The sequence below is a fragment of the Bos grunniens genome, chromosome 27, assembly GCF_055505025.1.
Source record: "Bos grunniens cultivar Pamir isolate PY7600 chromosome 27, Bosgru_T2T1.0, whole genome shotgun sequence".
NCBI lineage: Eukaryota > Metazoa > Chordata > Mammalia > Artiodactyla > Bovidae > Bos > Bos grunniens.
This window is the reverse complement of record NC_141191.1, coordinates 10,060,255-10,087,579: the sequence shown is the minus strand read 5'-3', so window position 1 is coordinate 10,087,579 and position 27,325 is coordinate 10,060,255. Positions and strand designations below refer to the sequence as shown.

General features: G+C 38.7%; 2 long non-coding RNA genes across 6 annotated transcripts in view; one reads left to right on the top strand and one right to left on the bottom strand.

Annotated features, from left to right (window-relative positions):
• The window catches only part of LOC147343521 (uncharacterized), a 438,787-nt gene that overhangs the window by 120,076 nt on the left and 291,386 nt on the right, over window positions 1-27,325 (bottom strand). The gene's annotated exons all lie outside the window — the stretch shown is intronic.
• LOC147343525 (uncharacterized) lies at window positions 1,865-5,085 on the top strand. The gene is made up of 2 exons (XR_015156511.1): window positions 1,865-2,007; window positions 3,233-5,085. It is a non-coding gene; the product is annotated as an uncharacterized LOC147343525 (long non-coding RNA).

The following is a 27,325-nucleotide window of genomic DNA, read 5'->3' as shown; positions in this document are numbered from 1 at the left end:
ACGTTTTGATGTGAGAGTTGGACTGTGAAGAAGGCTAAGCACTGAAGAATTGATGCTTTTGAACTGTGGTGTTGGAGAAGACTCTTGAGAGTCCCTTGGACTGCAAGGAGATCCAACCAGGCCATTCTGAAGGAGATCAGCCCTGGCATTTCTTTGGAGGGAATGATGCTGAAGCTGAAACTCCACTACATTGGCCACCTCATGCGAAGGGTTGACTCATTGAAAAAGACTCTGATGCTGGGAGGGATTGGGGCAGTTGGAGAAGGGGATGACAGAGGATGAGATGGCTGGATGGCATCACTGACTCAATGGATGTGAGTCTGAGTGAACTCTGGGAGCTGGTGATGGACAGGGAGGCCTGGCGTGCTGCGATTCATGGGGTTGCAAAGAGTCAGGCACGACTGTGTGACTGAACTGAACTGATACACATAAATCATAATTCCTTTATATAGTTTTATGAGATCAATTTTGTAGTAGAAGAGTTGTGGATATTTCAAAAATTACTGATTATCAAAGCAATTATAAAAATATTTTCCAATATGCTAAATAATTTCCAATCATCCTGAATTCCAAATAGGCATCTTATTATATAGGAAACAGCCCTCTAAAAATAGTCAATGCGTTTTTTTTTAAAAAAAAGGATATTTCTGTATTAAAAGAATCCTGTCATAAAATTTAGCAGCCAGACAAACCTTTGGCAGGATTGACCATAGAATGGCACTGTGGGGAAATTGAACTGATACCACAAATATGTTTGAATATTGTTTTGTTCCAATATTATGTAAATTCTGCAAATCTAAAACAGAAAGTTTATATAAAAGATGCCAAGTGGATCTCTGTGTGTGCTTCATTCCTTGTTACTTAGGAAATGATGTGCTTTCTGCTTAATGATGCTGAAAATCACTCCAAGGACACAGAGCCAAATATGCAGGGGACCCATTGCCTGGTGTAATTTGCAAACCATCAGTTATTTCTGTCATAGGCATGAACTTTGTTTAAAGCGCTAGTAGCAGAGTGTGAGTGGTGGAGTAACTCTTAAAAATTGTAACACAAGACTCAGAGGGCAAGCAGCTTTTTAACAAACTCCAGTTAGTATGATTGGTAAAACAAGCACCACTTAGATAGTAAGCACAACAGTAAGTCTTTGATGTAGAGATAACAGGGCAATTTAGACCAATAAACAAGCCAGTGATATTTTCAATCTGTGTGCTGGAGGCCTTTCAGTACAGTCCAAAACAGACTACAAGAACTAATTAACCAACCGATAAACACAGTAGTACGTTAGGGGTATTCTTTCAAATTTAATCTTACCTTCATTTTTTGAACATTAACATAATCTTTAAGTTACATTTAGGAACATCATTTTTTTGAAATTTTTAATTGAAGGATAATTGCTTTACAGAATTTTGTGGTTTTCTGTCAGACATCAATAAGAATCAGCCACAGGTACACCCATGTCCCCTCCCTCCAGTTTAGAGTAGCAAAGCTGATTTGACATGTTGGCCATATTCATAATCAATATGTATAAAGACTAAGTCAGAAATCACTCAGATGATCAGATTTTTTTTAAGGCATATTTTTTTTTCCTTTTTCTCTCCAGAAAGATGCAAAACTAAATATTACCCAATATTCGTTTGGTAATCTAGGCAAATTCCAATGGCTTAACTATCACTATGTTGGTTTTATAACAAAGTTTATGCAAGTAAATGCATTGATGGTGCTTCAAATTTATTGACGGCTTGGTAGCAATGTACTAATTTTGTGGTTAGCTGTCTATTAAGAAGACAGAAACAGTTTTTTTTTTGCAAACCATATAATATTAAGTTTAATCTTTGTGATGATTTCATTTCTGTTATGAATATAGTAAATTTGACCACCTATCATGGATGTGAGTTTGAGTGAACTCTGGGAGTTGGTGATGGACAGGGAGGCCTGGTGTGCTGCAATTCATGGGGTCGCAAACAGTCGGACGCGACTGAGTGACTGAACTGAACTGAACTGATTGTGGTAAAGTCAATATATTTCTCTTTGGGGGAAATACGAGAGAGAAAAGACAAGGCATAAGCAAGATGTGTTGAATTTTCAAAGTTTTGAAGGAAAGAAAATACTTCTGCAGAAAGATAGGAAACTGAAAACATATAAATTTTAGATTTTTCATGCTTAAGTCACTATTACAGTTATCATGTTATTCTATTTGTACCTTTCTTGTTTCCATTATTCACATCTTGTATATTATGGCCTAAGTTATTTACATATTTGCTTACCAGTTAGGATGTTGTAATAATCTCAAACTATTTTCTGAGGGAAATATTGACCTTGGCTTCAGGTACTCACTTTGACAAATTCTGTAGGGAATTAAAAAGTAATCTGTTCAGATACAAGTCAATTTGTCTTCTTAAATTAAATATATATATATATATGAACTCAAGTCTTTTAAAATCTTACCACTTTTCAAGTTCCATACCAAGGACAATAAATCTGTCTTTAATTAAAACCATAAGAAAGAACTCTATTGTAGGCACTTTCTAAAAAAATATATCCTGAAATTTGCTGCTGCCTGTCTTAACAGGAGTTTGATAATACTCACAGAATATCAGTTGCAGAGTATATAAAATATCTTATAGGGTATTTCATAAATATTAAATTTATCCCTGGATGAAACTGATTCACTTGAGAACCAAGCAGACTACTTCCTTGACTCAACTTGTAATCAATTTTTACTAGAGAATTTCACCTTGACTTGAAAAATGACTACATTTGATCATGAAGCTGTGTCTGAGGACACTACTGTACAATGTAACTTGAGCTGTTTGAGGATCCACAGGAGAAATTTCTCTTAAGATGTAGTGTCACAAGTACCTATTTTCTCCTAAGAGAAAAAAGTCTTACAAAAAAGTGCTCAATCTTATATCCAATATTCTTTTTTGTGTTACGTGGTAGCTCAGGGCCAGATCTGAATCCTGTCGCTATATGTGCATAAATTAATTTTACCTCTTACATTATCAGATTTTCTATTCAAATTTTACTTGTAACATGATAATACCTATTTGTCTTCCCTGACAATATTTATGTTTGTAAACCACTTTTAATTAGACTTTTAATTTTTCTTATGGGTTACTGGGAACTCTTTAAGGGTATTAGCTGTTACATGTTAGCAGATGATATGATAATGTTATAATTCTATTTTTTATCTTTAAAAAAATTTTAATAAAAAAATCTTTATTTTTTTTAGGTACCCTGTGCTGCATGTGATATCCTAGTTCTCTGATCAGGGATGGAAACCATGTTCCCGATGCGTGCTGCAATTCATGGGGTTGCAAAGAGTCAGACATGACTGAGCGACTGAACTGAACTGACTGAACTGAACATTGGAAATGCAAAGTCTTAACCACTGGGCCACCGGGGAAGTCCAATCATGTTAGAATTTTAGACCAATTACTATTAGTCCATGGGGTCACAAAGAATCGGACACAACTGAGCGACTGAACTGAACTAAACTGTTAGGACAACAAGAGAAATAGGTTAGGGATAAAGGAACTAGAGAAAAGAAGACTGAAGAGAAAATGACAACAAAATCCAGTGAATTAGAAAATGAATTCTGAGAGTAAGTGCTGGTAGACAGAGAGGAGAAGACAGAAGTTAGAAATGTTCATGGGATAGCAGTCAAATGGTTTGGTTGCCAGTTGGATGTGTTTATTCAAGATAAAGGAAATGAAAGAAGGCAACTCTAGTGCCTGCCTTGGAAAATCTAGTGGTTGGCAGATCAGGGACATAGAGGGATCAGTGTGGGAAGAACATTTGGAGCTTGAGATGATCTGGAACAAGTCAGTAAACACATTCATTGGGAAGCTGGATATGCAGAATGGGAATGGGGAGAGGCATCCTGGAGATAGAGTCACCATCCTATGATTAAGAATCAAAGTTATGATAGTGGATGAGGTTGTCCAGGGAGACCAAGTAGAATTAGAATTAGTGGAGGACTGTGTTTTGGGGGAAATTGATATTTAAGGGATTGGCAGAGCTGACTTCATGATATAAATTAAAAATAAAAAGACCAAAGAAGGAAAGTCTAGACAAAATCAAGTTTCAAGAAGAAAAGGGCTCTTAAATATATCACCCAGTAGACAAAAGTTCAAGTAGGAGGAAAGGTGAATGGGGTCTATTGCATGATTAGAAGACTGTGCATAACTTGGACCACAGTGGTTCCATGGATTGGTGACAAAAAAAGACTGATTACATGAATGTGAAGATAAATTAGGTACTTAGTGCATTTATTTACAGAACCACTTGAAGACAATTACAAACCTAGACCGAGATCAACATAAAAAAGAAAACTTTTGACCGCTATAACATGAAATCGATACAAAATTCTCCTAATAAGATATGATTTAAGATCCTTTAAAAGTATAATCTTAAGGTACCTATTACTCAAATACTGCATACAGTGGGCCAAAGGAGAAACATCATAACCACTTTAGTTTCAAGAAGACATTAATGTCACTAAGTTTCTCTCATAAAAATTCTGAGTAAATCTGAATTAACTTAGAGTTGAAGGAAAATTCCTTAACACTGAAATAATAATTCAATCCCAAAGCCCAATAATTCAATATCATATTTAATAGCAAATATAACCTGGTTTTATAATATTAAATCACAGAAATAAAGTAATACATATTAACAGAAAGAAAGCTGAATATAATTCCACTTTCTGGAAACACAACTATTTTCTCAAATAAAGAAGACTGAGCGTTTACTTTCCATGGAGGCTTCATTTGGTTACCATTTGATGTTGGCGTAGATAGTTCTGTTCATGTTTTTCTGGCCAGGGCAGAAAGACTTAATATCGTCTCTTCTATTATCATGCCAGCTTCAAGACTCTTTTTCACAAATAACTTATTCTAATCATTTAATGTGCAAATGTTAACTATCTTGGAGAAACTCTCATACTGTAATTTACTCTCACATTATTGAAATTTTTATGGCCATATTTTGTAATATCTTTTCATGCAAGCAATATGTGTATGTGTTGGTGAATGGGGCTACCATGTAATTTTAATTTCTAAAATAAAGTTGTCATGCAGAACATCCCTTTCCAATACTGTTTTCATTTCCTTGGTTTCAGCCATATAAGAAAATACCTAAAATTACCCTTTCCTGGTTAGCTACTATTTCAGTGCACTGCAAATCTATTTAGGGATAATTTTTTTGAGTTCTTCTCCCATTTCCTTATATAAAGTTTTTCTAATCTCCAGGAGCACACAGTACATACTCTATGAAATCAGGATATTTTTAAATTAATTTTACTAATTAAGGCCAATATATAATTTGTATAACAGAAGATAAGATTGATCAGACTGTTATTAATAGCAAACTAATGTATTTAAACTTTGTTTACTGACTGAGAAGGTAAAATACATATACATTGTGGTGAGGGGGTCATTCTGGAAACACAGACTTGGGTGTTGCCAGGATGTCACTATGAAATCTGAAAGGTATTTGTTTTGAATTCTGTCACAGTCAATTTAAAGGCCAGATAGAAGGGAGATTTTTGACATAAATACTCTTTGCCCTTTGCACAGTATACATTTTTGAAGACTTTAATATAGCAGAATGTGAGAAAGATAAAAGAAATGTGTTTTCTGGGCCCTGAGGTCTAGGAATGTTTCAACAAATGCATACACTTTAATTAGTTAAGAGTTTTCTCACTTTCTCAGTGTTAACATTTTTCTATTTGTAAGCTGCTCTGAAGATTCAAGACATGAGGATTTTTGCAAGAATACTGAGACAGGAAGCCAGGTATTTCTGCTGCCTGGATGGAGTGAGAGACATCGCTGAGCTGCATGCACGAGTACACCTACTGAGAGTCTGTGGTCTGCGTGTGCAAATGCTGGTGTCTGGCTATATTAGCTGCAAGGTGTCTGACTTTGAGCAAGTTGCTGCAACTTCCTCATCTGTAAAGTCGGGTGATAGTATCTATGTTTCAGTATTGCTGTGAAATTTGATTTATATATGCATGCTCAGTCACTTCAGTGATATCTCTTTCTTTGCGACCCTATGGACTGTAGCCTGCCTGGCTCCTGTGTCCATGAGATTCTCCAGGCAAGAATACTGGAGTGAGTTTCATTTCCTTCTCCAGGGGATCTTCCCGAATGAGAGATCAAACCTGTGCCTCCTGCATCTCCTGCATGCAGGTGGATTCTTTACCCACTGAGCTACCTGGGAAACTCCTTGAAACATATATAGTAATCTACATATTACATATAAAATTAATATATATATATATATAAGATTAATGTATATGTCTGGGTGTGTATACACACACACATGTATATAGCTTTAAATATAGCCTTGTAATTGTTGTTGTTCAGTCACTAAGTTGTGTCCAACTCTTTGAGACAGAGAGCTGTCTCAAAGGACTGCAGCAAGTACATATAAAGTGGTTATGATGTTTCCAAGGACTGCAGCACACCAGTCCTTGCTTCTCTATCTCCTGGAGTTTGCTCAGATTAATGTTCATTGAGCTGGTGATGTTATCTAACCATTTCATCCTCTGTTTTCCCCTTCTCCTCCTGCCATCAATATTTCCCAGCATCAGGGTCTTTTCCAATAAGTCAGCTCTTTGCATCAGGTGGCCAAATATAGGAGCTTCAACCTCAGCATTAGTCCTCCCAATGAATATTCAGGGTTGATTTCCTTTAGGGAGACTGATTGGATTTCCTTGCAGTACAATGGACTCTCAAGAGTCTTCTCCAGCACCACAATGTGTAAACATCAATTCTTCAGTGCTCAGCCTTCTTTATGGCCTTATAATAAGCAGTAATAAATTATCTGTTCTAAATGGTGTTGATTCAGTCTAACTTCAGATATTGGTTAGTGATGGGAAAAAAAAAGTGAGAAAAATTTCTGGTGATCTAATAAGATAACCTGAATGGTCTAGTGGTTTCTCTACTTCCTTCAATTTAAGTCTGAAATTGGCAATAAGGAGTTCATGATCTGAGCCACAGTCAGCTCTCACTCTTGTTTTTGCTGACTGCATAGAGCTTCTCCATCTTTGGCTACAAACAGTATAATCAATCTGATTTCAGTGTTGACCATCTGGTGATGTCCATGTGTAGAGTCTTCTCTTGTATTGTTGGAAGAGGGTGTTTGCTATGACCAGTGCATTCTCTTGGCAAAACTCTGTTAGCCTTTGCCCTGCTTCATTCTGTACGCCAAGACCAAATTTGCCTGTTACTCCAGGTGTTTCTTGACTTCCTACTTTTGCATTTCAGTCCCCTATAATGAAATGGACATCTTTTTTGGGTGTTAATTCTAAAAGGTCTTGTAGGTCTTCATAGAACCATTCAACTTCAGCTTCTTCAGCATTAATAGTTGGGACATAGACTTGGATTAATGTGATATTGAATGGTTTGCCTTAGAAATGAACAGAGATCATTCTGTCATTTTTGAGATTGCATCCAAGTACTGCATTTTGGACTCTTTTGTTGACTTTGATGGCTATTCCATTTCTTCTAAAGGATTCTTGCCCACAGTAGTAGACATAATGGTCTTCTGAGTTAAATTCACCCAATACAGTCCATTGTAGTTCACTGATTCCTAAAATGTCAATGTTCACTCTTGCCATCTGTTTGACCACATCCAATTTGCCTTGATTCATGGACCTAACATTCCAGGTTCCTATGCAGTATTGCTCTTTACAGCATCAGACTTTACTTCCATCATCAGTGACATCCACAACTGGGTGTTTTTTTTTTTTGCATCTCTTCATTCTTTCTGGAGTTATTTCTTCACTGATCTCCAGTAGCATATTGGGCACCCACCGACCTGGGAAATTCATCTTTCAGTGTCCTATCTTTTTACCTTTTCATACTGTTCAAAGGGTTCTCAAGGCAAGAATATTGAAGTGGTTTGCCATTCCCTTCTCCAGTGGATCATATTTTGTCAGAAATCTCCACCATGACTCGTCTGTCTTGGGTGGCCCTACATGGCATGGCTCATAGTTTCACTGAGTTAGACAAGGCTGTGGTCCATGTGATCAGGTTGGTTAATTTTCTGTGACTGTGGTTTTCATTCTGTCTGCCCTCTGATGGAGAAGGATAAGAGGCTTATGGAAGCTTTGTGATGGGGGAGACTGACTGAGGGGGAAACTTGGTCTTGTTCTGATGAGTGGGGACATGCTCAGTAAATCTTTAATCCAGTTTTCCATTGATGGGTGGAGCTGTGTTCCCTTCCTATTATTTGAAAGTGAAAGTGAAGTCGCTCAGTCGTGTCAGACTCTTTGCGACCCCATGGACGGTAGCCTACCAGGCTCCGGGTCCATGGGATTTTCCAGGCAAGAATACTGGAGTGGGCTGCCATTTCCTTCTCCAGGGGATCTTCCCAACCCAAGGATCAAATCTGGGTCTTCTGCATTGCAGACAGACACTTTACGGTCTGAGCCACTAGGGAAGCCATGTTATTTACCTGGGGCCAAACTATGGTGGAAGTAATGAAGATAATGGGGACCTCCTTCAAAAGGTCCTATGCATGTACTGCTGCACTCACTGCCCCTAACCCTGAAGCAGGCCACCACCGACCTACGCCTCCACCAGAAACTCTTGGACACTCCCAGACAAGTCTGGGTCAGTCTCTTGAGGGGTCACTGCTCCTTTATCCTGGGTCGTGATGCACAAAAGTTTCTGTTTGTGCCTGCCAAGAGTCTATTTCCCAGTCCTGTGTAAGTTCTGGCACTTTTATGGTGGGGTTAATGGCAATCTCCTCCAAGAGGGCTTATGCCATATCCAAGTCTGCTGCAACCAGAGGCCCTGCCTCTGCAGCAGTCACTGCTGACCCGTACCTCCACAGGAGAGACTCAAACACAGCAGTCCACTGCTGACCCGTACCTCTACAGGAGACACTCAAACACAGCAGTCCACTGCTGACCCGTACCTCTACAGGAGACACTCAAACACAGCAGTCCACTGCTGACCCGTACCTCTACAGGAGACACTCAAACACAGCAGTCACTGCTGACCCGTACCTCTACAGGAGAGACTCAAACACAGCAGTCCACTGCTGACCCGTACCTCTACAGGAGAGACTCAAACACAGCAGTCCACTGCTGACCCGTACCTCTACAGGAGAGACTCAAACACAGCAGTCCACTGCTGACCCGTACCTCTACAGGAGACACTCAAACACAGCAGTCACTGCTGACCCGTACCTCTACAGGAGAGACTCAAACACAGCAGTCACTGCTGACCCGTACCTCTACAGGAGACACTCAAACACACTTCTGTCTCAGTCTCTGTGGGGAATTACATATGGAATTATACAGGATTATACAGTGGAAGTGACAAATACATGCAAGGGATTAGATCTGATAGAGTGTCTGAATAACTAGGTACAGAGGTTCATGACATTGTACAGGAGACAGGAATCAATACCATCTCCAAGAAAAAGAAATGCAAAAAAAAGCAAAATGGTTGTCTGAGGAGGCCTTACAAATAGCTGTGAAAAGAAAAGAAAGATATATCCATTTGAATGCAGAGTTCCAAAGAACAGCAAGGAAAGATAAGAAAGCCTTCCTCAGTGATCAGTGCAAATAAATAGAGGAAAACAATAGAATGGGAAAAACTAGGGATCTCTTCAAGAAAATTAGAGATACCAAGGGAACATTTCATGCAAAGATGGGTACAATAAAGGACAGAAATGGTATGGACTTAACAGAAGCAGAAGATATTAAGAAGAGGTGGCAAGAATACACAGAAGAACTATACAAAAAAGATATTCATGACCCAGATAATCAAGATGATGTGATCACTCACCTAGAGCCAGACATCCTGGAACACAAAGTCAAGTGGGCCTTAGGAAGCATCACTGCAAACAAGGCTAGTGGAGTGATGGAATTCCAGTTGAGTTATTTCAAATCCTACAAGATGATGATATGAAAGTGCTGTACTCAATATGCCAGCAAATTTGGAAAACCCAGCAATGTCCCAGCAGGACTGGAAAAGGTCAGTTTTAGTCCCAATCCAAAAGAAAGGCAATGTCAGGGAATGCTCAAACTACCACACATTTGCACTCATTTCACATGCTAGTAAAGTAATGCTCAAAATTCTCCAAGCCAGGCTTCAACAGCATGTGAACTATGAAATTCCAGATATTCAAGCTGGATTTAGAAAAGGCAGAGGAACCAGAGATCAAATTGCCAACATCCTTTGGATCATCAAAAAAAGCAAGAGAGTTCAAAAAAACATCTATTTCTGCTTTATTGACTATGCCAAAGCCTTTGACTGTGTGGATCACAACAAACTGTGGAAAATTATGAAAGAGATGGGGATACCAGACCACCTGACCTGCCTCTTGAAAAATATGTATGCAGTCAGGAAGCAACAGTTAGAACTGGACATGGAAGAACAGACTGGTTCCAAATAGGGAAAGGAGTACGTCAAGGCTGTCTATTGTCACCCTACTTATTTAACTTCTATGCAGAGTACATCATGAGATATGCTGGGCTGGATGAAGCACAAGCTGGAATCAAGATTGCCGGGAGAAATATCAATAACCTCAGATATGCAGATGATACCAAACATATGGCAGAAAGTGAAGAGGAACTAAACAGCCTCTTAATGAAAGTGAAAGAGGAGAGTGAAAAGTTGGCTTAAAACTCAACATTCAGAAAGCTAAGATCATGGCATCTGGTCCCATCACTTCAAGGGAAATAGATGGGGAAACAATGAAAACATTGACAGACTTTATTTTCTGGGGCTCCAAAATCACTGCAGATGGTGATTGCAGCCATGAAATTAAAAGAAGCTTATTCTTTAGAAGAAAAGTTATGACCAACCTAGACAGCATATTAAAAAACAGAGACATCACTTCGCCATCAAAGATCTGTCTAGTCAAAGCTATGGTTATGCCAGTAGTCATGTATGGATATGAGAGCTGCACTATAAAGAAAGCTGAGCACCAAAGAATTGATGCTTTTGAACTGTGGTGTTGGAGAAGACTCTTGAGAGTCCCTTGGACTGCAAGGCGATTCAACAAGTCAATCCTAAAGGAAATCAGTCCTGAATATTAATTGGAAGGACTGATGCTGAAACTGAAACTCCAATGCTTTGGCCACCTGATGCAAAGAACTGACTCATTTGAAAAGATCCTGATGCTGGGAAAGATTGAAGGCAGGAGGAGAAGGGGATGACAGAGGATGAGATGGTTGGATGGCATCACCAACTCAATGGACATGAGTTTGAGTAAACTCCAGGAGTTGGTGTTAGACAAGGAGGCCTGATGGTGCAGTCCATGGGGTCGCAAGGAGTCGGACACGACTGAGCAACTGAACTGAACTGAATAAGATAACCAGTCTTTTGCCAGCTTCCTGAAGCATTGATTTCTTCATTATCATCCCATGGTAGCTTTCTCACATAGGGCTTGTGATGCTGGGCATTTTCTTCAGATTTGAGTGTTTACAACTGATTTATATATATTGATAGTTACATGACCACTTGGATGGACATGAAGTCTTAGCACTGCATTCTTTTCTAGAGTTCCTCAAAATGTTTGTCTTCCATGTTCTTTCTTTGTAAATTACTCTCAAAATAATACCAATCTGACTTTCTGTCCCTTTGAAATGACTTCATGGATGTCTTGAAACCTAAAGGATATTTATTTCTGCTACATATTTTAAAATCTATTAATTTTACTAAGATTAGTCTTGGGATTAATGCTTCCAGGTGAATTTTTCCCAAGTGCATATTTTGCCCTTTTAGCATACACACTCTTGTCTTTATTTTGGAGAAATTATCTTAGGGTATAGGTTTAAAAGAATCTCCTCATTCTAAAAGGCCCATTGACCCCTTTGTAGTAAATTCCTCTCCCCATTTCCAGACACAGGATACATTTCACTACACGTCTGACATTTCTAGAAGTTTTTATAAATGACATGACAAAGTACATGACATTTTGTATTTTATTTCTCTCTTTTAACATAAACATGTTTGAGATTTATTGATTATAGATAATAAAAGAGTGAAACAAAATGGGCAATATAATTTCAAGAAATGTTAAATGCTACAAAGAAAACAAGTCAAAAATTAGAGTATATCTTTCTCACTGTAAGAAAAGATCAAGGGTTTCTTCAAGTTGAAGATCTGGGGAAACTTTTCTGAGGAAGTGGCATTCAAGTGGAGACATAAATGTCAAGTAGAGAGTGGGGGACAGAATATTCGAGACACAAGTAACAATAAGCACAAAGATCAAAAGTCAAGGAAAAAAAAATAACAAAGCTGCAATGGCTAGAAGGTAGTTATAGAAATAACTGCATTTTCCAAAACAAAAATACTTACAGAGAGGTACTATTTTACATTATGCAAATCTTATTTGGCTAAAATTGAAGAAAGCTGAATTCTTATAACTGTTTCCATATTCAATTTTTATATCTGTTTCCATATTTTCCATATTCATAATTTCACAGTTCAAATAGTCTGTGAAAAACTCCCCAGAGTTTAAGAAAGAGAGTGAAAAAGCTTAAGGAAAAGAGTGAAAAAGGTAAATAATATCCTTATATTTTTATGAATATAGTTTTGATTTTACAGAAGCCTAGAGAAATCTCATGGACAGCCAAAGACTCCCAGGGCAATCTGTATGAACCATTGAATCAACCTGTATTGAATATTCACAGCGTTAGATGTGCTTCCTATGAGTTACTTCATGCAAACATGAAGATGGGAAAAGCGTCTGAGAATGGTGAGAGGTCTTTGCAAGAGCTAAGCTCAGAAAGTATGCTCCCAGAGTCCACTCTGGCCACTGCCCCATTTCACTCTTCCTACTTAGGTACAGATTTTAAGCAAAAGGTTTCCCTACTTGGTATTTTTGTCTTTCACTTCCTACATATTGTTGAATACACTGTAGTGTGAAGTGTGCATTTCACCACCACAAACACTAAAAGACGTATAAAATGAGTTTAATGCTAAAGGTTATGCTAAGTGTAACACCTCTGAGTTTCACAGGCAAGGTTTTACTCATTTTTTGAGTTCATCATTTAAAAATATTTATTATTTAAGCAAATACTTTGTATCTCTGTGATAACACAGTGAGTGGGGTCACAATTTCCACAATGTAAAATATGGGGACATGATATGATGTGGTGAAGTGAAATACTTTTAGTTTGTATGAACTATGACCAACACCAAAACTAATGATAGTAACATGCAAATGCGTATGACTTACATGAGAAGGAAGCATTAACACTATAAAAATTAGACGTGGAAAAATACCTGAGGGTGTTTCAATGATGATAATCCATTATGTTTGATCCCACCATGATATCAGAATCCAACTCATCATTGATATATATATATATATATTTTTTTTTTTTAACACTTGTAGGCTTTGCCTTATTGCATTCCTAACCAAAACGTTTATAATGAATTTAGAGGAATAAGAATTTTTCATTAAAAAGTAGTGATTTCTGAGAGAACCTAATGAGGACATTTGGGAAACAGAATCTGCAGCCTCGGATAAAGAGTGTATTATTATCTTACATGTATGAAAAATGTAAACATATAAGGATGGTTTCTTGGAGTTCAAAAAGTTTGTCCACAATGATGCTGGGACAAGCTCCAGGCCTCTAACCCCTACTCTAATAAATTTTCTATCTGCTAATGTCTTTCTATTTTTTTGCACATTCCCTTTCCTATCATGGTTACTCTTGAGTCTTCCTTTCTCTTCATAGATATTGATAGATAGATAGATATAGATATATAACCACACACACGTACATACACATATGACCCACGACTCTGGGAAACTCACACGAAGGAAGTCTTACTTATTAGAAAATGAAGTTTCGACATTGCTCAGATTTACAGGGCATGGAACATATCAGGAAGAGGTCATTTTCCTATGACGTAAATATAGTACTAAGGTCCCACACATTCTGAATATAGTTTGAATTAAAAGCATGCTTGGCAGGCTTCCAAAGTGTGAGAATATCGTTTATTTGGTAACTTTCCATACACTTATTTCTTTACTCAATAAATAAAAATCTAAGATAAGATTGTCATTTTAATGCATCAATAACAGCGTAAAAATAGAGGAATCAAGAAGGAAATAAATGTCTTTGTGGCATGATGTTAAGGGTTCTAATAGGAAAGATATTTTGAAACTGCTAGTCAAATAATTGATTTTTTTAACAAATGAGAAAAGCAAAGTGCAAGTGAAATGCATAAATTAAAAGAGTGATAGTTATTTAAAGAGAAACAAATATGCTTTTTCATTACTATTGATATACAACTATATGATAATACATTTCAGTTCAGTTCAGTCGCTCAGTCGTGTCTGACTCTTTGCAACCCCATGAATTGCAGCATGCTAGGCCTCCCTGTCCATCACCAATGCCTGGAATTCACTCAAACTCACGCAGTGATGCCATCCAGCCATCTCATCCTCTGTCGTCCCCTTCTCCTCCTGCTCCCAATCTCTCCCAGCATCAGAGTCTTTTCCAGTGAGTCAACTCTTCACATGAAGTGGCCAAAGTACTGGAGTTTCAGCTTCGGCATCATTCCTTCCAAAGAACACCCAGGACTGATCTCCTTTAGAATGGACTGGTTGGATCTCCTTGCAGTCCAAGGGACTATCAAGAGTCTTCTCCAACACCACAGTTCAAAAGCATCAATTCTTCAGTGCTCAGCTTTCTTCACAGTCCAACTCTCACATCCATACATGACGACAGGAAAAACCATAGCCTTGACTAGATGGACCTTTGTTGGCAAAGTAATGTCTCTGCTTTTGAATATGTCATCTAGGTTGGTCATAACTTTCCTTCCAAGGAGTAAGCATCTTTTAATTTCATGGCTTCAGTCACCATCTGCAGTGATTTTGGAGCCCCCAAAAATAAAGTCTGACACTGTTTCCCCATCTATTTCCCATGAAGTGATGGGACCGGATGCCATGATCTTCGTTTTCTGAATGTTGAGCTTTAAGCCAACTTTTTCACTCTCCTCTTTCACTTTCATCAAGAGGCTTTTTAGTTCCTCTTCACTTTCTGCCATAAGGGTGGTGTCATTTGCATATCTGTGATTACTGATATTTCTCCTGGCAATCTTGATTCCAGCTTGTGCTTCTTCCAGCCCAGCGTTTCTCATGATGTACTCTGCATAGAAGTTAAATAAGCAGGGTGACAATATACAGCCTTGATGTTCTCCTTTTCCTATTTGGAACCAGTCTGTTGTTCCATGTCCAGTTCTAACTGTTGCTTTCTGACCTGCATATATGTTTCTCAAAAGGCAGGTCAGGTGGTCTGGTATTCCCATCTCTTTCAGAATTTTCCACAGTTTATTGTGATCCACACAATTTGGCATAGTCAATAAAACAGAAATAGATGTTTTTATGGAACTCTCTTGCTTTTCCAATGATCCAGCAGATGTTGGCAATTTGATCTCTGGTTCCTCTGCCTTTTCTAAAACCAGCTTGAACATCTGGAAGTTCATGGTTCACGTATTGCTGAAGCCTGGCTTGGAGAATTTTGAGCATTACTTCACTAGCATGTGAGATGAGTGCAATTGTGCGGTAGTTTGAGCATTCTTTGGCATTTCCTTTCTTTGGGATTGGAATGAAAACTGACCTTTTCCAGTCCTGTGGCCACTGCTGAGTTTTCCAAATTTGCTGGCATATTGAGTGCAGCACTTTCACAGCATCATCTTTCAGGATTTGAAATAGCTCAACTGGAATTCCATCCACTAGCTTTGTTCGTAGTGATGCTTTAGATTCCTCATAAATAGCCTGTGAAATAATTTATTTACCTTCTCCTTATGACAATTGACAAGTAACAAGCACTAGTCTCTTCTCAAAGTGAAATTCATATTCTGATTCTAGAACCAATTATGTTATATGTTGAATTGTTATGTATAATTAATAGGGTTTCTTTGAATTCACTGTCAAAGCATCCCCTAGGATACCTCAGGTCTAACAATTCATGACGTAAGACTTCCCTGTGTGTAGATAATGCTTCAGTCAGTACTGACAGTGTTTACTCAGTGGAAATCAAGTATTTGGCGAGATAGAGAATTACTTGGTCAGTAAGGTGTAATTAGGTGCCTCTGGAAACTTTCATACAAAGTTGATGGGATACTGGCAGCAACGGTGATGCCTTCAATAAATATTTAATGTCTTGGCTCCTGAGATTAACGACACCATGAGCATATTTCTACATGGGTGACTGATGTTGACCCAGAGAATTCAGCCAAAATGGTTACTCTTCACTAGTATTGGTTCTGCTTCCCTAGTATTGATTGACCTAATAGTCAGCATTTTCCAGTGTTCAAGCCAGGTCTTAACTGCCCACATGACGAAACAGGACTTTGTCTAATTCACACTTGCCTACCTTAAACAATACACCAAACAAAATTGACATAATCCCAGACAAAGAATAATCCAAATTTATTCACAGCATCCATTGTTGGTGCATGAATTTTTTTGGAAAATTTAGATCATATATATACACTTCTTTTTTCTACATTAGCTAGAGTTTAATTTGAATGAAAACTTGATATTAAAATGTAGAATATTACATGTTTATTAAAATGCATACCTAGTTTTTTAATACTATTTCATTTTCATCATAAGAATATGATATGACTGTTATTCATGACTCAAAAATCAAAAGCATATTGGCACATGATATGTTAAGAATAAATGTGATTGGTACATAATCCTCTGTAAATTCTAGGGAATAGGTCATATTTAATCAAAATATTATATTGCTGGGAAATGTACAGAGAATTTGAAGCCAGTAAGAGAAGACAAGCAATGTATTTACTAAAGCTAATGATTTGAATCATTCTTTTTTCCTTTGCCAATGATTGGAAAACAGCAGTGAATTCTGATCTTGTATTACTTTTCATTTTCTCCTTTGGGAATTACTTTAAAATGGTGATATTAATAATAATATGATATATAATCATGACTGAAATATTGAAAATGCATTTCTAGATACTCATATATTTATATTATTACCAAAATGAAGAGTATATTTCATTTAATTGTATAATACTCATAATGCTCAGGGTTTATTTATTACACTAAATTTTTAATGATGTTCTAGAGTTGTGTTTCCAATCTGGCTGGGTGAAGTTCCATGGGTGTATTAATTTATTCATAAGTAACATTGTCCCTTTCACTTTACCCTCACTTATGTCTATAAATTCATGCTTTTAGCACTCACTGTATCCATGCCCAAATGTGTAAACCAGCCAGAACTGAATAATCTACATAAAGCATGTCTGACAAACTAGGCATTATTGACATTTAAAAAGTAACAGGATGAACAACAGGGCTACATGGAAGAGACGAGTAGGATGACAGGCTGCTAACTTCCTGGACACTAAAATTTTTTTCTTTTACATTGTCTTTTACATCTGTATATTTTATACCTTATTTTGTATCTTCTTCAAGACTGGGATATTGTGACTCCATAAATGCTCTGAAAACAGGTTAAGAAGCCAGACTTTATACCCAAAGCCAAACTTCTCAGTCTGTTTTATCAAATACCGATATGATTAGAATACTTTCTTATGCCCGAGGGCAATTGAGTGATCAAACACAAATATTCAAAATTACGAATGTGGTGGACTGAAGCATGGCCATCACTGTCTTTCATCTGTATTTTGTAACCAATATGATGGTTTCACACTGCAATAACATGAACAGTTGGAAAGCACAGATTAATTTTCTGTTCTGAAGAGATATTATCTGGGCTGGTGGTCCAGAAGTGTCACTTCATGAATTAATTTAAGCAGACACTTTTTCTGTCCGTATCCAAGGCACTTAATATGTATGCTGGAATGGGTGACTCTATCTGTTGCATGGCTGGAGTAATGATAACCATGTGTGTTTGTTTTTTGTCTATCAGCTCGGTGAATACTATTGTTACCATCCTATCTTAGCAACTAATAGCTACTTACTAGTTGGAGACATCTCATTCAAAATTGAAACTCCCACTCGAACTGAACCATTAGTTGGGCAAAAGCCAAATTTAACTCGTGAAAGCAAAAGATGTGAAACAGTTTAGTCAATAGCGCCTGACTTTGCTCCTCTTGACTGGCTGCCACTGATACATGCCCTGTGTGCTACACGCTATAGTGACACTTGGCCACACTGATAAATGCTACACTGACACTCTTGGCCATTGACCATGATCGGAAATCCAGCCATAAGAATAAATAGGAATGTCTAAAGAAAAAAAAGTCAGTTTTTTGTATTGACTCAGGGGAGTCAAAACAAGGCAATGAGTAGTTCTGGTTCACCAGGTTAAGAGAATGATGAGCATTTCCAGACTTTTAAGTGTAGATCTTACAGCATTCATTACTGCTGTTTCCAAAAGCTAAATATGTAAGAGCTTTTGTAGACAGCTGTGCACATACTAATTTTTAAGTAAACTTTTAATGGAACTTTACAAAACTGCTTGAATCACAACTCTATAGCAGGAAGAATTTCGGCAAAACGCACCCATGTAATTAGCACTCAGGTCAAGTAACAAAATTTGACTCTCACTTCAGAAACGGCCTGTAGGACAATTCACTCCCACCTCTCCCTTAATGGTAACCACAATCCTGATTTCTAAGACCATAGATCGGTCAGTCTTGTGGATGTATTATTTACTATTTCAAGGGTATTTTGTGGGGAGGCCATTTTATTTGATGTTGATATATGTTAACTAATTTAGGCTTAACTAGTGTGACTTAGTTCACACTAGTTAAAAAGCATGCCAGCTGCGACGGACCGTGTAGAAGTGCAGCTGAGAGGAACTATCCCAGTCCAAGGTCACGGGCAGTGGCCGGAAGGAGCAAACCCACGTCCAAGGAGCGGCGGCTGCACGGGTGCAGGAGGGCCGAGAGGAGCTACTCCACCTTCAAGGTTAGGAGGGGTGACCTCGTCCAAGGTAAGGAGCAGGGGTTATGCTTTGCTGGAGCAGCCATGAAGAGATACCCCACGTCCAAGGTAAGAGAAACCCAAGTAAGACAGTAGGTGTTGCGAGAGGGCATTAGAGTGCAGACACACTGAAACAAGAATCACAGAAAACTAGCCAATCTGATCACATGGACCACAGCCTTGTCTAAGTCAATGAAACTAAGACATACCGTGTGGGGCCACCCAAGACGGACGGGTCATGGTGGAGAGGTCTGACAGAATGTGGTCCACTGGAGAAGGGAATGGCAAACGACTTCAGTGTTCTTGCCTTGGGAACCCCATGAACAGCATGAAAAGGCAAAATGATAGGATACTGAAAGGGGAACTCCCTAGGTTGGTAGCTGCACATACGCTACAGGAGATCAGTGGAGAAATAACTCCAGAAAGAATGAAGGGTTGCGCCAGAGCAAAAACAATACCCAGTTGTAGATGTGACTGGTGATAGAAGCATGGTCTGATGCTGTAAACAGCAATATTGCATAGGAACCTGGAATGTTAGGTCCATGAATCAAGGCAAATTGGAAGTGGTCAAACAAGAGATGGCAAGAGTGAACGTCGACATTTTATGAATCAGCGAACTAAAATGGACTGGAATGGGTGAATTTAACTCAGATGACCATTATATCTACTACTGCAGGCAGGAATCCCTCAGAAGAAATGGAGTAGCCATCATGGTCAACCAAAGAGTCCGAAATGCAGTATTGGATGCAATCTCAAAAACGACAAAAAGATCTCTGTTCGTTTCCAAGGCAAACCTTTCAATATCACAGTGATCCAAGCCTATGCCCCAACCAGTAACAGTGAAGAAGCTGAAGTTGAACAGTTCAATGAAGACCTACAAGACCTTCTAGAACTAACACCCAAAAAAGATGTCTTTTTCATTATAGGGGACTGGAATGCAAAAGTAGGAAGTCAAGAAACACCTGGAGTAACAGGCAAATTTGGCCTTGGAGTATGGAATGAAGCAGGGCAAATGCTAATACAGTTTTGCCAAGAGAACACACTGGTCATAGTAAACACCCTCTTCCAACAACATAAGAGAGGCTCTACACATGGACATCACCAGATGGTCAATACCAATATCAGATTTATTATATTCTTTGCAGCCAGTGATGGAGAAGCTCTATACAGTCAGCAAAAACAAGACCAGGAGCTGATTGTGGCTCCGATCATGAACTCCTTATGGCCAAATTCAGACTTAAATTGAATAAAGTAGGAAAACCACTAGACCATTCAGGTATGACCTAAATCAAATCCTTTATGATTAAACAGTAGAAGTGAGAAATACATTTAAGGGACTAGATCTGATAGACAGAGTACCTGATGAACTATGGACAGAGGTTCATGACATTGTACAGGAGACAGGGATCAAGACCATCCAATGGAAAAGAAATGCAAAAAAGCAAAATGGCTGTCTGAGGAGGCCTTACAATTAGCTGTGAAAAGAAGAGCAGCGAAAAGCAAAGCACAAAAGGAAAGATCTAAGCATCTGAAAGCAGAGTTCCAAAGAGTAGCAAGGAGAGACAGGAAAGCCTTCCTCAGCGATCAGTGCAGGAAATAGAGGAAAACAACAGAATGGAGAAGACTGGAGATCTCTTCAAGAAAATTAGAGATACCAAGGGAATATTTCATGCAAAGATGGGCTCGATAAAGGGCAGAAATGGTATGGACCTAACAGAAGCAGAAAATATTAAGAAGAGGTGGCAAGGCTACACAGAAGAACTGTACAAAAATGATCTTCATGACCCAGACAATCATAATGGTCTGATCACTCACCTAGAGCCAGACATCCTGGAATGGGAAGTCAAGGGGCCTTAGGAAACGTTACTAGGAACAGAGCTAGTGGAGTGATGGAATGCCAGTTGAGCTATTTCAAATCCTAAAAGATGACGATGTGAAAGTGCTGCACTCAATATGCCAGCAAATTTGGAAAACTCAGCAGTGGCCACAGGACTGGAAAAGGTCAGTTTTCATTCCAATCCCAAAGAAAAGAAATGCCAAAGAATGCTCAAACTACTGCACAATTGTACTCATCTCATACGCTAGTAAAGTAATGCTCAAAATTCTCCAAGACAGGCTTCAGCAATGTGTGAACCATAAACTTCCAGATGTTCAATTGGGTTTTAGAAAAGGCAGAGGAACCAGAGATCAAACTGCCAACACCCCCTGGATCATCAAAAAATCAAGAGAGTTTCAGAAAAAGGCTGTATATTGTCACCCTGCTTATTTAATTTATATACAGAATACATCATGAGAAACGCTGGACTGGAAGAAGCACAAGCTGGAATCAAGATTGCCGGGAGAATATCAATAACCTCAGATATGCAGAAGACACCACCCTTATGGCAGAAAGTGAAGAGGAACTAAAAAGCTTCTTGATGAAAGTGAAAGTGGAGAGTGAAAAAGTTGGCTTAAAGCTCAACATTCAGAAAATGAAGATCATGGCATCCGGTCCCTCCACTTCATGGGAAATAGATGGGGAACAGTGGAAACAGTGTCAGACTTTATTTTTGGGGGCTCCAAAATCACTGCAGATGGTGACTGAAGCCATGAAATTAAAAGATGCTTACTCCTTGGAAGGAAAGTTATGACCAACCTAGATAGCATATTCAAAAGCAGAGACATTACTTTGCCAACAAAGGTCCGTCTAGTCAAGGCTATGGTTTTTCTTGTGGTCATGTATGGATGTGAGGGTTGGACTGTGAAGAAGGCTGAGCGCCGGAGAATTGATGCTTTTGAATTGTGGTGTTGGAGAAGGCTCTTGAGAGTCCCTTGGACTGCAAGGAGATCCAACCAGTCCATTCTGAAGGAGATCAGCCCTGGGATTTCTTTGGAAGGAATGATGCTGAAGCTGAAACTCCAGTACTTTGGCCACCTCATGCGAAGAGTTGACTCATTGGAAAAGATTCTGATGCTGGGAGGGATTGAGGGCGGGAGGAGAAGGGGACAACAGAGGATGAGATGGCTGGATGGCATCACTGACTCGATGGACGTGAGTCTGGGTGAACTCCGGGAGTTGGTGATGGACAGGGAGGCCTGGCATGCTGCGATTCATGGGGTCACAAACAGTTGGACACGACTGAGCGACTGAACTGAACTGACTGAAGCCTTTGACTGTGTGGATCACTATAAACCGTGGAAAATTCTGAAAGAGATGGGAATACCAGACCACCTGACCTGCCTCTTGAGAAACCTATATGCAAGTCAGGAAGCAACAGTTAGAACTGGACATGGAACAACAGACTGGTTCCAAATAGGAAAAGGAGTACATCAAGGCTGTGTATTGTCACCCTGCTTATTTAATTTATATACAGAATACATCATGAGAAACGCTGGGCTGGAAGAAGCACAAGCTGGAATCAAGATTGCTGGCAGAAATGTCCATAACCTCAGAATAACCTTCACCCTTATGGCAAAAAGTGAAGAGGAACTAAAAAGCCTCTTGATGAAATTGAAAGAAGAGAGTGAAAATGTTGGCTTAAAGCTCAACATTCAGAAAACTAAGATCATGGCATCTGGTCCCATCACTTAATGGGAAATACTTGGAGAAACAAACAGTGGAAACAGTGTCAGACTTTATTTTTTGGGCTCAAAAATCACTGCAGATGGTGATTGCAGCCATGAAATTAAAAGATGCTTACTCCTTGGAGGAAAGTTATGACCAACCTAGATAACATATTTAAAAGCAGAGATATTACTTTGCCAACAAAGGTCCGTCTAGTCAAGGCTATGGTTTTTCCAGTCGTCACGTATGGATGTGAGAGTTGGACAGTGGAGAAAGCCAAGTGCTGAAGAATTGATGCTTTTGAACTGTGGTGTTGGAGAAAACTCTTGAGAGTCCCTTGGACTGCAAGGAGATCCAACCAGTCCATCCTAAAGGAGACCAGTCCTGGTTGTTCATTGGAAGGACTTATGCTGAGGCTGAAACTCCAATACTTTGGCCACCTTATGCGAAGAGTTGACTCATTGGAAAAGATTCTGATGCTGGGAGGGATTGGGGGCAGGAGGAGAAGGGGACGACAGAGGATGAGATGGCTAGATGGCATTACCTACTCGATGCACATGAGTCTGGGTGAACTCCAGGAGTTGGTGATGGACAGGGAGGCCTGATGTGCTGCAATTCATGGGGTCACAAAGAGTCGGACATGACTGAGCGACTGAACTGAACTGAACTGAACTGAGTGTGACTTAATGGAGGATATAGATATCCTGTGGGAAAAAAGTGAAAGCGTTAGTCATTCAGTTGTGTCTGACTCTTTACAAGTTCATGGACTGAAGTGGGTAGCTGTTCCTTTCTCCAGGGGATGTTCACAACCCAGGGATCAAACCCACTTTGTAGGCAGATTCTTTACCGTCTGAGCCACCAGGGAAGCCCATAGATATTCTAGCACTTTTTAAAACTGTGGAGTTTAACCAAAATTTATGATTTCATTAATATATAATCACATTGTTAGGCACATAATTGGAAAAAAGAAAATCTTCCCATCTTCATTTGAGACAATGTCCCATATAGTAGCACTGTATATATTGAATTGATTAAGAACTAGCAAAAAAAACTTTTAAAGTAAGAATACAGTGCTAAAAAGGCTGGTGCACTAGGATGATCCAGAGGGATGGTATGGGGAGGGAGGAGGAGGAGGGTTCAGGATGGGGAACACGTGTATACCTGTGGCGGATTCATGTTGATATATGGCAAAACCAATACAATATTATAAAGTTAAAAAATAAAATTTAAAAAAAAAAAAGCTAAGCACAAAAGAAATGACTTTCAATAGAGTAAGACTGAGGTAACAACAGTTAGCAACAGTTAGAACCAGACATGGAAAAATGGACTGGTTTAAAATTGGGAAAGGAGTACGTCAAGGCTATATATTGTCACTCTGCTATTTTAATTTCTATGCAGAGTACATCATGCAAAATACCAGGCTGGATGACTCACAAGCTGAAATCAAGATTGCCTGGAGAAATATCAACCTCAGATATGCAGATGATACTACTCTAAAGTCAGAAAGACAAGAGGAACTAAAGAGCCTCTTGATGAAGGTGAAAGAGGAAAGTGAAAAAGCTGGCTTAAAACTCAGCATTCAAAAAACTAAGATCATGGCATCCAGTCCTATCACCTCATGATAAATAGAAGGGGAAAAAGTGGAAACATTGGCAGATTTTAATTTCTTGGGCTCCAAAATCACTGTGGACTGTGACTGCAGCCATGAAATTAAGACACTTGCCCCTTGAAAGAAAAGCTATGACAAACATAGACAGCATATTAAAAAAGCAAAACATCACTTTCCCCACAAAGGTCCATCAAGTCAAAGCTATGGCTTTTCCAGTAGTCATGTATGGATGTGAGAGTTGGACCACAAAGAAGGCTTAGCACCAAAGTATTGACGCTTTCGAATCATGGTGGTGGAGAAGACTCTCAAGAGTCCCTTGGACTGCAAGGAGATCAAACCAGTAAATTCAAAAGGAAACCAACCCTGAATATTCATTAGAAGGACTGATGCTAAAGCTGAAGCTTCAATACTTTGGCCTCCTGATGTAAAGAGCCAACTCATTGGAAAAAATACGGATGCTGTGAAAAACTGAAGGCAAAAGGAGAAGGGGCCTGCAGAGGATGAGATGGTTGGATAGCATCACTGACTCAGTGGACACGAATCTGAGCAAACTCTGGGAGACAGTAGAGGACAGAGGATCCTGGTGTGCTGCAGTCTATGGGGTTGCAAAGAGTTGACCATGACTGAACAACAATGAAGAAGACTTGAGGTAAGCATCTGTTTTAGATAAAGTAGCACATTTTCATGCACACAAAAAAAGAACTAGTGCTTGAAGTCGGACATGACCTTGATGGTTGTTATCAACATGCTTGCATTTGGTCTTAGAGATTCTGATGTTAATTTCCAACTTTGTGCTCATTTTTAGAAAATGGCAGAACAGAACATTTTCAGTTGGCTCATTTTTTTAATCTATGTGAAGGATTTTAATGTTTTATATTTTCCTTTATAGCCCTTCATACTATTTCATCTCTCTTACAACCCTGACAATTTTGTAGTCTAATAGAAAGTGCTTTGTGTTATCAACTATACATTGAAAGAGTTACACTGAATAATTCTTTAGTTATTTGTACTGGTCAAGCACAAAAGTTCATAATTCAAGAGAAAATTATGATTGTTGTTTTTACCAGTGATTCATTCATTCTTCCAGCAAACACTGAAGGACCATCACTTAATATCAAACTCTGGCCTAGATAGATGAATAAAAACTAAGAAAATTGACATTCTGTCTTAGCAAGCCGAGCCCTGGGCTGTTTTTACCTAGGATATAAAACCACTGCTTGGTGATTTAATGAGGCAGCACCTAAGTTACTGTCTAGATGTAAAGGCCTGCCTCCATAGCTGGCCAGAAGGCCATGTGGAGGTCAATCTAGCTATTCTGGTTTTATTAATGAACAGCTTAGACACAACTCACTGCTTTGCCACTGCATGTTATGATAAAAACAGAATTAAAATTCCCAAAGCTTGAATCAAAGTTCCATATTAGCTTTTCAGGGAAATACTATAACTATTTCAAGTCAGCCGTGGGGCACTGCTACCATTTACATCTTCTGTAATATGTAGTTTTTTTTCCCCTTACTCCAAAATCCTTGACACTAAAGCACATTCCTAGAAAATTTACTTCTCTGAATTTTTAAGATAATATGTGTAGTAAACATTTTTACTAAGGTTGTCCTTATGTCAATAACAACATCAATAGAATATGATACCAGATCACTTTTTCAAATAGCAAAAATAGTGTTCTTTTAGTTTGACAAATACACTTCCAAGACTTCTGTGTCATTTTAATCAGATAAATTATAACTAAAAGTGACATCTAGATATATTCCATTAACCATAAAAGACAGAATTCTTAAAAACTGTCACATGTTAACAGATAATTCAAGAGAGAATGGATTACATGATTATAAATGATAAAACAGAACTTAGGCTTTAGGAGAATCAGCTAATTAAAAGTTTGACTATGAATTCTTAGGCTTTTCCTAAAAGCAGAATATAAAATGTCAGTCACTGAACCTTTCAAGTTTAGATATCTTTTGTCTTTCCCTTTTTATTGCAATTTCTTATTCTTTTTTTTCAATTTGATACATAAAACAGGCTCATCTTCTTTCTATAGGGTTCACCATCTGATTTGGGTGTCACTTTCTGTCTGATATCATCTTGTAATGATGGTGGGATATTTACCATGGTTTCTTTTTCCTTTTAGAGTATATCTAACTGCTATATCAATTTCCTCTTAATTAAAACAGTGAATTATATGTAAAAAGATTAATATGTGATGGTAACCATGTACACATTTATGTGGCATTAAAAATGGCTTAACAGCAATTAGAGAGCTGAAAAGCAAGAATGATGGATAGAAATCACTGTCAGATAATGCAAACTGAGGCACTGTAAGCGAAAAGACCATTATTCATTGGCAACTTCTCATCTACGGGATAATACAGAATGTATAACTTTTAAGTAGCTAGATATTGTAGTGGATAGTGGGGGAGCTTGTGCCTAGAGTTTGGTAAGAGCAACACTGGACAGCTGACACATTCAATTTAATCTCTTAGGATGGAAACTGAAAGTAAGCATGGACTCTGCAAGAGCAGACTTTGCTGATTTGAGAGACAAGAACTGGATTTGCCAACAGAGACAGCAATGAATATTCAGAAATAGACTGAGAGAATGAAAAAAGAAGTTATGGAAGCAAGTTGGCTATTTTCCAGCTATGTGGTGTTGGGCTACCTCAAGCCTGTTTCTCCATCTTCAGAAGGAGGTGCTGGGTGACTAGGCTCTGTAAGCACCTCCCAGCTCTACGAGCCCATTGTTATGCATTTCTGGGACACACATGAGAATCCTGTCTAACACTGGGGCTCACCCTTGGGCAGTTTCCTCCCCCAACATCAGGACAAAACTCCAATCCTGTTTTCTGATCTTCCTTCTCAATGCTGCTTCACAGGAACTACACTCGCACTCCAGTACCACTGCTTTGTGTCTTCTGGGACCCTAATTCACACTGAAGAGCCCTTGGACAAACAAGTCACCACCCTGCCCACGTGCACGGACTTTTCCAGAGATGATCAGAAGGAAAGGCAGCATATAACATGAAGAAGTGAGTGGTCAGTGCCAAAAATGCAGGTGTCAGAGGCAGATGGCAAGGAGAAGTTTTTGAGAGGGAACCCCCAGAGGACCAAGTCAACTACCATATATCCTTTTGCCTCTATTTTTTCTGCTTTCCGTCTCAGAGACTGAATCATAGGATCCTCCATTGGTTTATCAGTGACCAATATTTATACAACCATAATAAAGCAAACAGTAAATTATATATATTATATACA